The sequence below is a fragment of the Lithobates pipiens genome, unplaced genomic scaffold (genome assembly GCF_037356315.1).
Source record: "Lithobates pipiens isolate NorthernLeopardFrog02 unplaced genomic scaffold, aLitPip1_a1.2 Scaffold_8, whole genome shotgun sequence".
Lineage (NCBI taxonomy): Eukaryota > Metazoa > Chordata > Amphibia > Anura > Ranidae > Lithobates > Lithobates pipiens.
The window spans coordinates 436,761,382-436,776,931 of NW_027507903.1; positions in this window are offsets into that span (position 1 = coordinate 436,761,382).

The window sequence follows — 15,550 nt, forward strand, 5'->3', positions numbered from 1 at the left end:
TGTTTAAGTGCCCAGTGGTCAAGTGGTTAATAATAGAGCTTGCAGTCAGTAGTGTTAGGAGATAGTGCGTGCTGTCTGCGTGCTCTGTACCCAGTACATACCGCTATAATATAGGGCAGGCCCCTACTTTCAAACATCCAACTTACAAACATCTCCTACTTGCAAACGCAAGGAGACAGCAGCAAGTGAGATGAAAAAAGATGGACGACAAAACAAATTATACAGGGGTGATAACCCTTCCCTATGTTTTCCAAAAAGCTTAAAAACAGTTTTTTTGACTGGAGCTACACTTTAAAAATGTACCGGTTGAAAATTACAAACAGATTCAACTTAGCACAACAAACCTACACAGTCCCTGTCTTGTTTGCACCGCCTGTATACTGCTGTTCTGACTATATAGGGCCTGGGGGCCACACGCATTTCCTTTTTTTAATATGGGTACGGGGTTCCCCTTAATATGCGTACAAGACCCAAATAGGCTGGTAATGGGCAGGGAGGGCTACCCATGCCATTTTTCTCAATGATTTTCAACCATATTGCAGGAACCAGATATAACATTAAAACCGCAAGCAGTTTTAAATGGTGTTATTTCGGTTTAATGTCATTTTGTGCAGGGACTGTTCTAAACACGGGAAACACGTGGCACTTCACAGGCATACTACAGACACCCCCCAGGCACCATATTTAAAGGAATATTTCACCTTTTTTTTTTCACTTTAATCGTCATTAAAATCAGTGCTCCCGCCAAAACGGCAGTTTTTAAAACTTTTTTTTGCAGTGACCCATGTCCCCTGAGGCAGGAGGCAGGTCCCCAAACCCTTTTTAGGACACTATCTTGCATATTAGCCGTTAAAATTAGCACTTTCCATTTCGAACGTTCGAGTCCCATAGACTTCAATGGGGTTCGAACGTTCGTAACGAACGCGGGGGTCGTTCGCAAGTTCTGGTGCGAACTGAACCGGGGGGTGTTCGGCTCATCCCTACTGAAGAACAGTAAACTGGCCCTGGTTTAGACTGTCGTACAGAAACCTTAAAGAGGAAGTAAACCCTGATGGGTTTTACTTCCTCTTTGTTTCCCTGCAAAAATAAAGCATAATGGACTACTATGCATCGCATAGTAGCCCATTATGTGTCACTTACCTGACACAGGAGCCAGCGATGTCACCGATGTCCCCTCTTTTACTAAATGTAATTGGCCGGAACCGCAATGATGTCACTCCTCCGTGCGCACGGGAGCTGCCACTAACGGCATGATCGCCATGAGTAGCAGCACGCTCAGTGTGCCTGCGTGCTGCTGTCTACGGTGCATGCGCCATAGACAGTGGTGCCTGTCTTTTGCAAATATCTCCTAAACCATGTAGGTTAAAGTGGTGTTTCCACCAAAAAAAAAAAAAAAAATAGCTTAAAATTAATAAAAAAATTAAATAATTAAATAAATGGGAATTTTTTTTTTTACTCACCTCTAAATGCCTGTTGCTAGGGGGTCCCTCGAAGTCTGCCTTCTTTAATGCCCGGGCTGGTGACATCACTTCCCCTCACGCCGCACAGTCATCTGGGACCTGTCACGTGTCCCAGGTGACTGTGCGGCGTACCACGGCGCCCTGCGCCGCTCGCGCATGCTCAGTGGGTGCCTGGCTGTGAAGCCACAGTAAGAATGCCAGCGCCGCGAATGGAGCGGGGAATTATGGGGGGGGCTTTGTTCCCCCGCATCGCTGGACCCTGGGACAGGTAAGTGTCCGATTATTAAAAGTCAGCAGCTGCAGTATTTGTAGCTACTGACTTTTAAATTGTTTTTTTTTTTTTAGAGGGCACACAATTTTAAGGAGATATTTCTTGCACCTACAGGTAAGCCTTAATCTAGGCTTACCTGTAGGTAAAAGTGGTCTGTAAGGGTTTACAACAACTTTAAGTTGTACTTTGTTATTCCAAAGTACTTCAGGAGCCCCAGAAACACAACTAATAATGACAACCTCCTGATTGTTTGGGTGAGTATGGCAATGCCCTCTCTCATCTTTTTAGCTAGTTTACACTAGCATCAGCCCAAATCTGCTCCAGCGTTTCCTTTTCAGTGTTCTATGGGAACTGTATTGTAAAGGTCCATAACTCCCATTCTGTGATTTATGTTTCATACTACAATTCCCATGATCCTCAGCATTCTGTGAATAAAAGCATATACTTTCCTGCCTATAGTTCTCTCTCTGCTAACTGGAGGGGTTAAGTGCAGTACAACAATCAGTATAACAGCAGAAAGTGAAAGTAAAGTGATTGTAAAGAGGTAAATGTTTCTGTATTCCAGCACCTGGATACATATTGTCACAGGACAGCTTGGTTTTCCAAGAGACGAAATGATCATTACTAACCTACACAAGGATAACACTGCTGAACAACCATGGTCCTGTCACCACATTTTGCCAAAATCATCTATAAGGCCTCATTTACACAGGCGCTGAGCTGTATGTTTATGTGGCTGGAGCCACAAGGTGTTGCATGCAGGCAGCCCATGTAAATCTATAGAAATAGCTGGTTGTTAAGGAGCGGGCGGCCGCCACGTCCTTAACAACTATGACTTATCTGCTGTCAGTCATAGCTGTTAAAGTGATACTAAACACACACTGTTTAGTTTATATTATGCCTTTTATTTCTGTATATAGATGATGGCAATGTAATTATTTTATTTAAACAAAAAATCTAAGTACCCTTTTCCTAATTGATTTACAGCTGTCACATGACCCAGCTTTTTCCCAGCCTGTCTGCAGGGAAACATAATCAGGAGGAGCTTCTAGTCCTCTGCTGCTGGTCACATGTTAAAAAAAAAAACAGCCCTTGGAATACACAATAAAAATAAATAATATCAGAAAACTGTTTTAAATTGGCATATAAATATATATATTTGAAATAAAATCATTATTATTTTGTACATGTTCAAAAAAAAAAAAAAAAACAGCCCTTGGAATACACAGTAAAAATAAATAATATCAAAAAACTGTTTTAAATTAGCATATAAATATATATATTTGAAATCAAATCATTATTATTTTGTGAAAATAACATGGTGTGGGTGGATTTCTGACAGGCCCCTTCAGCCTGTGTCTTAGAATAAGAGGGAGGTAAAGCCACCATTAATCTACATGTACTGAAAGGGGTAATGAAATTATACCTCTGCGCTACCACTGTGCAAAAAAAAAAAAACAGGGTCCTAAAACGATGTGCTCAATGTGTATGTGAGCAATAAAAATTCTACTGGTCAAGTTACCGCAGACACCCACTGCGTTTCCACAAGCATTGGTATTGTATATATGAAACTGATGTCGCACAAACGCTGTAGTAAATCAATGCATGCGCTTTTGTGTACAAAAACCATCCTCCATCGATGTTAGCTTGGTCCTGGTCCTGTCCAGTCAATCTTGGTAAATTGTGATAGTGGTCCCTTTATGGCTTCCTCAACCACACTTATGCATATGTTAGGGTGAAACAAAGTGACCTCTCATTGTGTAGTATTTAGGTAAAAAAAAATTTTATTAAAAGAGTAACTCTTACATCAAAGCAATAGTAAAAAAAAAAACTTTGGTATATCAAGTAATACTCAGCAAATGAAGGTCTCCGACATCACTTCTGGTCAGGGGGCCCTGCGCATTACATCACGTCACGTGACTTCATTAGGGCAACCAGATTGGATGGGTTGGACATCTTTTATCTACTGGAGACTCTAGAGGTTGAATTTCAGACTCAGATCATATCTAAAAAGGCCACCATTGATTATCTATGGCGACTACAACAAAATAGCCGACAGGCAATTTCCAGTCTCCAGTAGATAAAAGATATCCAACCCATCCAATGCGGTACCCCTGATGAAGTGCTACATGTTGAACATAACCGATGGCTCCCAATCCATGACACTTCTAGGGCTGGGCAGAAAATTATTTTCAGAGAGGTATTACACAGTTAAGAACACAGCATAGGTCTTTTTTGCATGAGAATGTATCACAAATTAAATTTTGAACTGACTTTTCCTTTCCCATTCCCAAACACAGCATATATCAAGTTGTGGCACAGCGTCACTAGTACAGAAAGAAAGAGGAGGATATTAACCTTCCCACCCACTCTACTAAAATAAAAGATTGACTGGGGTTGGTGTTTAATTACTTTCCCTTTACCTTTCTAAATTTCTTCTTTTTGCTTCCCACCAAAATCAGCTGGCTGTCATAATATCTTTTCATATCAGACTCCTGCTATCGGATGCTCAGTATCGGTCAGAGGGGTAGAAGGAGGACCATCACTGGTAGCCAGCCATGGCTTCTTGCAGTGTACGTGAGCTGACAGCAAGCATGCTGACAGGTAGAGGGAGAAGAACGAGCACAGAATTTACCTAATCCTTTTTTTGCTTCTCCTTCACTGACCATACATCAGGCTGGGGGTTCATAAGCCAGTTGTACCTTAATCACAAGATTAGCTTCTCAGACTTAGAAATCCTAAAACAGTAGGCTTGTGCAATTCGTTTCGTAACGAATCGAAATTCGGCTGAATTTTGCATCTTTCGGACATTCGGATGCATCCGATTAAAAAAATAACGAATAACAACGAATACAAAAGAAATATAACGAATTAATTTGAATTAAATCGGTAATTCTTTAAAGAGCTAATGAAACAAAAGGTCAGCTCAAAGTAAATCTTATAGTCCAATCGGATAATTAATTTAGGTGCCGGAGGATGGATTACTGGCAAAGTGCATTCCTGAGAACTGAGTTAGGGTGTTGTATTGTATTTGAGCCGAGGAGAAGAGTCGTCGTCATTGTGTGTGTTAAAAGAGTCAATAAACAAACGACTTTCCAAACTACGAATCATTATCACGAATGTCTATACATACATAAATAGCGAATTTCAACTAATACAAACGAATGAATTCGACACTCTACGAATAATAACGAATTATCCAAAAACGTATTAACGTAACATAACGAATATAACAGAACGAAATTATGTATTTTACGAATGACAACGAACCGAAACTAAACAACATTTTCCGTTGTGCACCAGTCTATAAAACAGTACCCATGTACAGTGCCTTGAAAAAGTATTCTTTCCCCCTTGAAACTTTCCACATTTTGTCATGTTACAACCAAAAACGTAAATGTATTTTATTGGGATTTTATGTGATAAACCAACACAAAGTGGCACATAATAGTGAATTGAAAGGAAAATTACAAATGGTTTTCCAAATTTTTACAAATAAATATCTGAAAACTGTGGCGTGCATTTGTATTCAGCCCCCTTTACTCTGATACCCCTAACTAAAATCTAATGGAACCAATTGCCTTCAGAACTAATTACTAAATAGAGTGTGTAATTTAATCTCAGTATAAATACCGCTGTTCTGTGAAGCCCTCTGAGGTTTATTAGAGGATCTTAGTGAACAAACAGCGTCATGAAGCACTGTTCAATCCATTATCTGAAAATGGAAAGAGTATGGCACAACTGCAAACCTACCAAGACATGGCGATCCACCTAAACTGACAGGCCAGGCAAGAAGAGCATTAATCAGAGAAGTAGCCAAGAGGCACATGGTAACTCTGGAGGAGCTGCAGAGATCCACAGCTCAAGTGGGAGAATCTGTCCACAGGGCAACTGATAAGTGGTGTGTTCAGGGTAATGTGCAGTGTTAATTTTCCGCCACACATAGTGTTTTGCTTTTAGGCCAAAAAGTTCAATTTTGGTCTCACCTGACCAGAGCACCTTCTTCCACATATTTGCTGTGTCCACCACATGGCTTCTCTCAAACTGCAAACAGGACTTCTTATAGCTTTCTTTCACCAATGGCTTTCTTCTTGCCACTCTTCCATAAAGGCCAGATTTTTGGAGTGCACGACTCATGCTGCGTACACACAACCAGACTTTCCGTTCCGACGGACCTACCGAAAGAACAGACATGCCCACACACGAATGGACTAAGTCCATTCATTTTGAATGTGATGATGTAAGACGGGACTAAAAGAAAAAAGTTTAACAGCCAGTAGCCAATAGCTTCCCTTGCGTCGTATTTGGTCTGTCGGACCAGCATACAGAAGAATGGTTTTCCCGATAGGAATTGAGTCCATCGGACAGATTTGAAACATGTTCTATTTCTAGGTCCATCAGATTTTTTTAACGAAAAACAATCGGATTAGCCCACACACGATCGGATTGTCTGACACACTGATTCCATCGCACCTAGTCTGCCAGAAAGTCTCTGCAATTCCTCCAGAGTTACCATGGGCCTCTTAGCTGCTTCTCTGATTAATGCTCTCCTTGCCCGGTCTCTCAGTTTAGGTGGACACCCATGTTTCGGTAGGTTTGCAGTTGAGCCATATTCTTTCCATTTTTGGATGATGGATTGAACAGTGCTCCACAAGATGTTCAAAGCTTAGGATATTTTTTTATAACCTAAGCCTGCTTTAACCACATAAGCCACGGACCATTTTGCTGGCCAAAGACAAGACCACTTTTTGCAATTTGGCACTGCGTCGCTTTAACTGACAATTGCGCGGTCATGCAACGTGGCTCCCAAACAAAATTGACGTCCTTTTTTCCCCACAAATAGAGCTTTCTTTTGGTGGTATTTGATCACCCCTGCGGGTTTTATTTTTTGCACTATAAACAAAAAAAGAGCGACAATTTTGAAACAAAATGCATTATTTTTTTACTTTTTGCTATAATAAATATCCCCTAAAAATGTATAAAAAAACACTTTTTTTCCTCAGTTTAGGCCGATACGTATTCTTCTACATATTTTTGGTAAAAAAATCGCAATATGCGATTATTGATTGGTTTACGCAAAAGTTATAGCGTTTACAAAATAGGGGATAGTTTTATGGCATTTTTATTAATCATTTTTTTTTAAACTAGTAATGGCGGCGATCAGCGATTTTTAATGTGACTGCGACATTATGGCAGACACATTGGACATATATGACACATTTTTGGGACCATTGTCATTTATACCCATTCTTCCTCCCTGTGAGATGATTGTGGGTATCCCCGCGGAGATCGAGTCCGCGGGACCCGCGATCAGACTCACTGAAGGCTTCACAGAACAGCTGTATTTATACTGAGGTTAAATTACACACAGGTGGACTATATTTAGTAATTAGGTGACTTCTGAAGGCAATTGGTTCCACTAGATTTTAGGGGTATCAGAGTAAAGGGGGCTGAATACAAATGCACGCCACACTTTTCACATATTTATTTGTAAAAATTTGGAAAATCATTTATCATTTTCCTTCCACTTCACAATTATGTGCCACTTTGTGTTGATCTATCACATACAATCCCAATAAAATACATTTATGTTTTTGGTTGTAACATGACAAAATGTGGAAAATTTCAAGGGTTATAAATACTTTTTCAAGGCACTGTATATATTCCAACTTAGTTATTAGCTAAAGTTCAACTTTAAGGTCAGAATTCAGCTCTATGGTTCATGCATATTACATGTAGTAGTCTATGTAAGTCAATATTAGTATTTCTACTATTATGAAAAACAATAATTCAGATTCGCTTTTTACTATTTTATTTACTAATCATTGTTTCATCAATTATTTGCACTGTATGTCCTCATCTGTGCTTCCCATGCCAAACTTTCCTAATCTGTAGAACAACTGGTACAAGCAGAGGGCTGTGCCATGTTACCATTAGCACAAGTAGTTTGTATTTAGGGCGATATAATTTATTGGCTAACTAAAAAGACAAGTGCAAGCTTTCATTTCATGCTTGTAGGCAGGTGATACGGGATGCCTCTTTATAAGGTAGGAGGAGTCTGTGGCAAAAGAGAAGATAGTCTGTCACCACCGTAAATGGGACATCTGAGGAAGTTTGAGGTTCTCTCCCTTTCAAGGGAGGGCGATGTACCTATTCAAGTTGAGGGCCCGGAATGGGACTAGAGCCTAGATTGTGGTACAAGTCTCTCTCTTTTCCTGTGCCATATGTTCGTTATCAGATGGTGAAGTAACATTTTAAAGATGAGCCTATTTAACAATGCTTAGAAAATTGTAATTGTGATGTACCCATTCAAGTAGAGGGCCCAGATTGGTAAGGGAGCCTATATTGTGGTGCAAGTCTCTTTCTTTTCCTGTGTCATATGTTCGCTATCAGATGGTGAAGTAACATTTTAAAGATGAGCCTATTTAACAATGCTTGGAAAATTTTAATGTCAAGGACGTGGGCTGTTCTTCTGGTTTAAGAGAAGTAAACATGGTATTTTTGCAAAGAAAAGCCAAAAACTGAAGTTCTGTTGTGAGGGGTGTGTCAAGAAAAAAAAGTCAATACCTGGGGGTGAGGTAATGGTAGTGGTTGGTAATAAAGGAAAGGGAGTCCACCACCTGAGGGTGAAAGAGAAACCTGCATCAGGTGGCCCAGGCTACCATGTCTCATGGGCCCCAGGTGGTTGGTTGGGTTTTTGGAGCATCTATCTGCACCACAAGAAAAACAGACCTATGTACTGCGGGGGTGAAGGTGTTAAGGTGTGCAGTGACCAGGAAGGATTTGAAGGATGGGTCTAGGAACAGCAGTATTGGACATGGACTGTACATGGGTTTGAGTGGAACATGGGCGTGATACCTTGAGATCCTGTATGTAATGGTGGAGACCAGCTGCGCCTGACGGCCATGTAAAATAAAAAAAGCTGCCCCCCCTTACATGTTGGCCTCCTCTTCAAGCAGTATTGCCGGAAGAAGAGGTCAACGTGATTTGAAAGCTTTCATTACAATCTTTTCAGTTAGCCAATTAATGGTGTCACCTAAATCCAAACCTCTAAAACTGGTAAAAATTTGCATAAAAAGGAGAACAATTATGCCTTCTTAAAACAGGACTCATGTTTTTTTTTCAAATATCAACAGATAGCAAGGCTTATGTAAATAAAATAAAATTATGACATCGAGGCAGAGCCCGCAGCCAATTATTGTACGCCTGATGGGCGCCAACAGGCTTGTGAACTCACCTATCTCCCACAATGTTTAATTGGAAAACATTGCATTTCTCAACAGGTTATGAAAGGAGGAAGGTGCAATAGTTCCTCCTTTCTACGTATGTGATGGGAAATGCCTGAATGCTCTGGGTGGCTCTGGGAACCCATGGCAGTACTGGGAGCCAAGAGATTAATCATTAGCATCCTGTCATAAAAGCATAGTTTATGGAAAGTTCAGTTTATGACCAGGCAAAGGCAATAAAGATTTATGGGTGGAATGAAGCCCGAGCTCTAACCTTGACTCTGTTTTCACTGTCAGATCTTGTCACATCATGCAGTCACATTGAAAGACTGCCATTGGCCAATTTCTCACCCAGCTTCCAAGAGAAGGAAGTAAGACATTTAGTTTAATAATTTAATAGGCGCTGGTGCTCTTGTTATCTCATTAAGCTCTTCACTATCCTAGCTGTGCAATTGAAATATCTTGATGCTTGCGCTAAGCCATTAATGAATTTAGTTTTATGAGTTCTATATAAATTACCTTTTAGGATGTGGACACTTATGGAACATCTAAGTGTTTGCTCAGAATCTGGCTAAATAGAACGTGGCTAGTGAGTGTTCTGCAGGCTGTTGAGCTCTGATCATTGTGTTTATAGTTTATTGATATTTATAGGGTTCTGAGCAATAAAATATTCAGCATCCATGGCATAGCTAACAAATCAGTCCAATTATCACTGAATATTTTATTTATAAATTTGAACTAGGAAAGTATTATTCTACTTTCTCTGAAATAAAAAAACAATAGGGTTCATTTATCAAAGTGTCTGATGTCAGGATCCTCTTTGTCGTCCTTAGCAAATAATCAGATGGTGATTGTAAATGTTCCAGTTTGAGTTTAAATAAAAAGAAGGAAAGTGAAAATAAAAAAATATCCTTATTCTCAAAAAAGAATCTACATTATATACATCCACTACTTAAAGGGGCTGTAAACCTTTGCAAAAAACATATTTTAATGCAGCAGCGCCCCCGAACCCCCCTTATACTTACCTGAGCCCCGAAAATTTGCGCAATGGGAATGAGCACACCAGCTCCGGTCAGTGTCTCGTGTCCTGATTGGATAGATTGATAGCAGCGCTATCCCGCTGCTGTCAATCAAATACAATGACGCAGGCGCCGAGGGGCGGGGCCAAGTCATACATTCGACGGCTATGGACGCCGAATGATGGACTCGGGAGTGCGACCACAAGGTAACCCTCTTGGGAGAGTGTTTCTCCTAGGGGGTTATCTGATGTGGGGAGGCTCCGCGAGAGCTGCCAGGGGACCCCAGAAGGCAAGGTTTGGGGCAACTCTATGCAAAACAAGCAGCACAGTGCAGGTAAGTATGATATGTTTGTTATTTAAAAGAAAAAAAACCCCTTACAATCACTTTAATAGTCCTGTAACCTATTTTTCTTAAATTTTTTTCTAACTGTTTTTTTCTACTTTGTTGTAATGTTTTTTTTTGTGAGCTCCTAAACCTTTCTATGTCCTCCTCACTTCTTTCTATTTGGAACAAGCAGTGCGTGTTAGTTGTGGCCATGTACACTGTTCTTTGTACACTATGTTTTCCATAGTACATAGTTCATCCCTGGAAGGAGCAAGAGAGGGTGGCTACAATCCTACAAATAGTGGACTATGGAGAATAAAAGTGGCCACTCTCTAACAGGAACTCTGATCACAGCAGCAAAAAAAGGTTTGGAAATTTGAAGGATTCTGAGAGCAATAGAAAGTACTTTTTTTATTTAAGATTATTTACCTGAATGGATTTTAAATTTTTTAAAACAGAGTGTCCCTTTAATGTCTATTTAGACCCATAAACAAAAATGTAATATATTGCATGTAGGTGGGTGCAGCATGGTGTGGAAGCAATAACATATACAGTATGTGGTGCACCGCACCTGCACGGGGTGCCTGGAGCTCTGCCCCACTAGGAGAATGTTACTGCTAAGTGCTGATGAATCCATCAATGCATCCAGAGGAGTTGGGCTTTGCCTTTGGTCACTCATTTCCAACTGGGTATTTTTATTTTTTTGTATGTTATCAAAGTCACTTTTCCATATAGGTCACTTGAGAGCTTTGTAAAATGTGGATCTATATAATAAATGGCAACACCTATTGCCCCTACATACTATGCTTTGTTTTCTTGGTTTCATGTAGCGCTGTGCTTTCCATCAGTAAATATGGCCATACTTGATCTATCAGATCAGCAACATTTGTTATCCCCTGCATTAAACTAGCCTTATAGGGGAGCTCCAGGCTCCCTCAAAAATATTAAAAGTCAGCAGCTACAAATATTCATACAGACGGGCGCTCCTCTAGGAAGGGCGCCTGTAGGCACATGCCTACAGTGCCTCATGGGAAATCCAGCCCTACAGACAGCAATGAACTGTTTCTTTTTTTCTCAATCAAAAGTTTTATTGAGGCAAATTCAGGTTTACAATGAACAGTTTCTTAATTGCACTCATGATTTGTTAAAGTGTTACTAAACCCAGGACCCTTCATTCACTATATCTGCTCTCCTACAGTACACAAAACATGGAAATGCAATTATTTTAGTAAATATAAACTTTTAAATACCTTTTCTCATCAGTATCCAGCCTAACACTGGTTAAAGTATGTCGGAGACACGTATATGGGATAAAGTGAAAGTGTGGACCAAACTTAGACTTTCTGTGGTAGGGAGAACCAACCTTATAAAAATGATTATGCCACAACTATTATATATACTACACAATTCTCCCATGGTTATTCCCGTCAGAATGTTCAGAGTCAACTCCACCTTTTGTGCAATTATGTGGCAAACTAAACCCCTGAGAATTAAGCTAGAACAACATCAGAGACCAAAGGAGAGTGGCGGTCTAGCGTTGCCCAACCCCTGGCTATATTACGCGGCAACCCAGCTAAAACATATAGCTAGAGCCATGCACCAGACCAACAGCAACTCTGATACAACAAACTATATCCTACACCATGTGACAGGGATGGAGGATGTTGCAATGGGTCTAGAAGCTCTAGCCTAAAGCAAACCCAATAAGCTTTTCCCCACCTATGTTCTGATGCAGAAGACTTGGAACAAGTTGCGGCAAATGCAGGAGGTTACAGGGTTCAATAGATATAGCCCAATATGGGATAATGCATATTATGAGGAGTTGAAGGTGTTGCAATATGGGGCCAAATGGCGATATTATAGTATTACAATTTTATCCCATGTCTTTGAAAATGGTAAACTGTGCTCCTTCACCACTCAACAATCTAAATTCTGGCTTCCGCAGACTATGTACTTCCATTAAATCCAACTCTGACATGTGGCGCCAACTGGTTCTGCTACTTGAGTTCTGTCTCTGACACCTATTTTTAACTATATGTCCGAGGTTGAGGTATATAAGGGCTTCATATCACGATACTATAACATGTTGCTACTCATCTTCCTGAAGGATTTCCCTTTGAGGGCTGAGGCCAGATGGGAGAGTGATGTGGCAATATTTGAGGAGGAACAATGGGAGGAGGCACTACAGGATGTACAAATGTGTTCACAACGACTGTCACAGTTATACATCATACCATGGGTTCACCTTACTACAGCAAGACTCTTCAAATGGGAGTAAGAGAGGACTCTATCTGTGCTAGATGTTCTAGGTACCATGGTGACCTCATCTACCTATTATGGAGATGTCCCAAATTACTCCTCTACTGGGGGAAAGTCCTGGATACCCTCAATAGGGTATTCCAGGTCACTGTTAGACTGGACCCCAAACTTTCCGGTAGAGGATGTCACTAAACAGGCATTGGCCGGGGCTTTGTTCCAGGCCAGAAAATTAATTCTCTCACCTCATGGAAAGAATGGGTGGTTGTAATTGGGGTCAAAATACGTTTAGAGAAATACATCTTTCAGCATAGCGGAAGCCTGAACAAATTTCAAGCGGTGTGGTCTCCATGGTTGGACATGCCTGGTCTGTCACCTGTTGATTTAATTTTGGACAGAATTTGTAAATATAGTCACCTGTGTCATATAGCTATGATTGTATTATGGGCTGTACAAGTACAAACTGGTACCTAAAACTGACTATGCAGATGAATGGGTACAGTAGGGACATTGTTGGTATACTAAATTGTTACCGTTAAGTATGTTGCATCCCTTTTTTTTGAGTAAAAAAAAAAAAGCTCTTCGGAGGAGTTTTCTGACTATTCTATGAGACTGCAAGATCCCTGACCCTCTGTCTGGACAGTGCTAATTGGCCCTGTGTGGATCACATGCGCTCTCCCAAAAAAAGAGAAAACATCTTTAGCAATACACACCAAACTGAGCACGTGCAGCCTGACTCTATATACTCTGTGTTATCAGGAAAAAATTAGGGGCCAGTGAAAGAAGGGGAGAATCAGAAAAGCCAAGATCAAACAGCCTTTTTACACAATGTAGAGGATTAAACCTTTAGGTTCCACAATGAATATACAGACTGATATTACTGTAGTGGGTTTAGTAACACTTTAAGCACTCTATTTAACCACACCCCATTTAAGCCATGCCAAATATTTAGCGCAATTTAAACCATGCTAATTTTTCATCAATGCCTAGGGCCCACCTTTGATCTTGCACACAGGCTCACTGATTTCATGATATGCTCCTGGTTATCTCCTTAGGACAATTGTGTTTAAGAACTACAGAACACACTGTAATACAGGGAGAGGCATTCTGTAGTCACAAAAAAATCTGGTAACACTGTTTACTGACAACAAATCAGCATTGGTAGAGTGCACAGTAAGGCTGCATTCACACCTGAATGTATCACTTTCAAGCGTTTTTTTAGGCGTTTTTCTGGGATTTTTTTGCAAAGTTTTTCCAGTATTTTTGCACAGGTATAAAAGGTCACCAATGTAAAAAGCAGAAAAACCCTGTAATCTGCCTAAAAATAAGCTCATGTACTTTTTGAGCTTCAGGCAACAGAATGTTCAGATGTAAACAGGGACCATTTAAATGAAAGTGATTTTGCTTGTCGGGCGTTTTGGAACTTTTGAGATTAGTTTTTTCTGAGCTGAAACGCTCAAATGTAAATGGGCCCTTAAAAACAGGTGATTTTTTTTTTACTTATCAAATGAATATTTAACAGACCAAAAGGAACTGATTAAGAGAATTTTATTGTTAGGGATTTCACACATTTTAACTGCCATGGGCAACACAATAGAAAAAGTTGATTTGATTAGGCAAAGAGCAAAGTACAACGACCTTCAGAAATCAATCAGAATTCATATTCCCAGTGCTTATCAGCAGCAGGTGAAGGTGGCACACAACATTGTATGTGATCATAAAGAAGATTAATGTGTCTTACTCAGCCATGCTTCAGTATTGTTTCATTGTTTCAGCTTACAAATCTGGACAATGTAGTAAACTGTGGCATACTGTGCTCACACACTTATCTTTTTGTAAAAAGGTATCTTTGTATCCATTAAGGGCTCATTCACACTAGGCCTGTGTGGTATCCATTGTAAAAGGAGTTGTAAAGTCAGAAGGTGTTTTTTTTTTTTTTTATCTTAAAGCGGTTCTGCACCTTAAAAAAAATATATTAAAAGCCAGCAGCTACAAATATTGCAGCTGCTGACTTTTAATAAATTGGCACTTACCTGTCCCAGGGTCCAGCGATGTCGGCGGCAGATGACGAGCAATCGCTCATCTCTCTGCTGCCCGCGCCGCCATCCTCTGTCAGGGAATCGGGAAGTGAAGAGTTGTGGCTTCACTGCCCGGTTCCCTACTGCGAATGCGCGAGTCGCGCTGCGCGTCGCTGCTGGTCCCCGCTGTGTCCTTGGAACTGTGTGTTTCCCAGAACACAACGGGGGGGGGGGGGGCGGTCTGCGGCGGTCTGTCCCGGAAGTGGGTGCAGATACCTGGATTATCCAGGTAACTGCACCCCCCTCCCCCCTGAAAGGTGCCGATTGTGGCACCGGAGGGGGGGAGGGATCAGATGAGCGGAACTTCCACTTTAGGGTGGAGAACCGCTTTAATGCATTCTATGCATTAAGATAAAAATCCTTCTGTGTACAGCAGCCCCCTCAGCCCCCCTAATACTTAGCGGAGCCCCATCTCTGTCCAGTAATGTACATGAGTGTTTCGGCTGTCCGATACTCTCTCTCCTGATTGGCTGAGACACAGCAACGGTGCCATTGGCTCCCACTGCTGTCAATCAAATTAATTCAGCCAATCAGGAGAGAGAGGGGCGGGACCGGGCTGCTGCTCTGTGTCTGAATGGACACAGGGAGCTGAGGCTCAGGTGCCCCATAGCAAGCTATTTGCTGTGGGGGCACTCAACAGGAGGGAGGGGCCAGGAGCACAGAAGAGGGACCCTAGAAGAGGAAGATCTGGGCTGCTCTGTGCAAGTCCACTGCAACAGAGCAGGTAAGTATTAGACATGTGTACACAATGAAATATTTTGTTTCGTAAATTTAGTTTTCGTCCAAAAAATACATTTATTTCGTTACTCCCAAAATTTGTTTTTATTTATTTAGTTTTTCGTTAAAAATTGCATTCGTCTGAAAATCCAAATGAACTAAGGCTGCATTCACACCTGAGCGTAGCGTTTTCAAGCG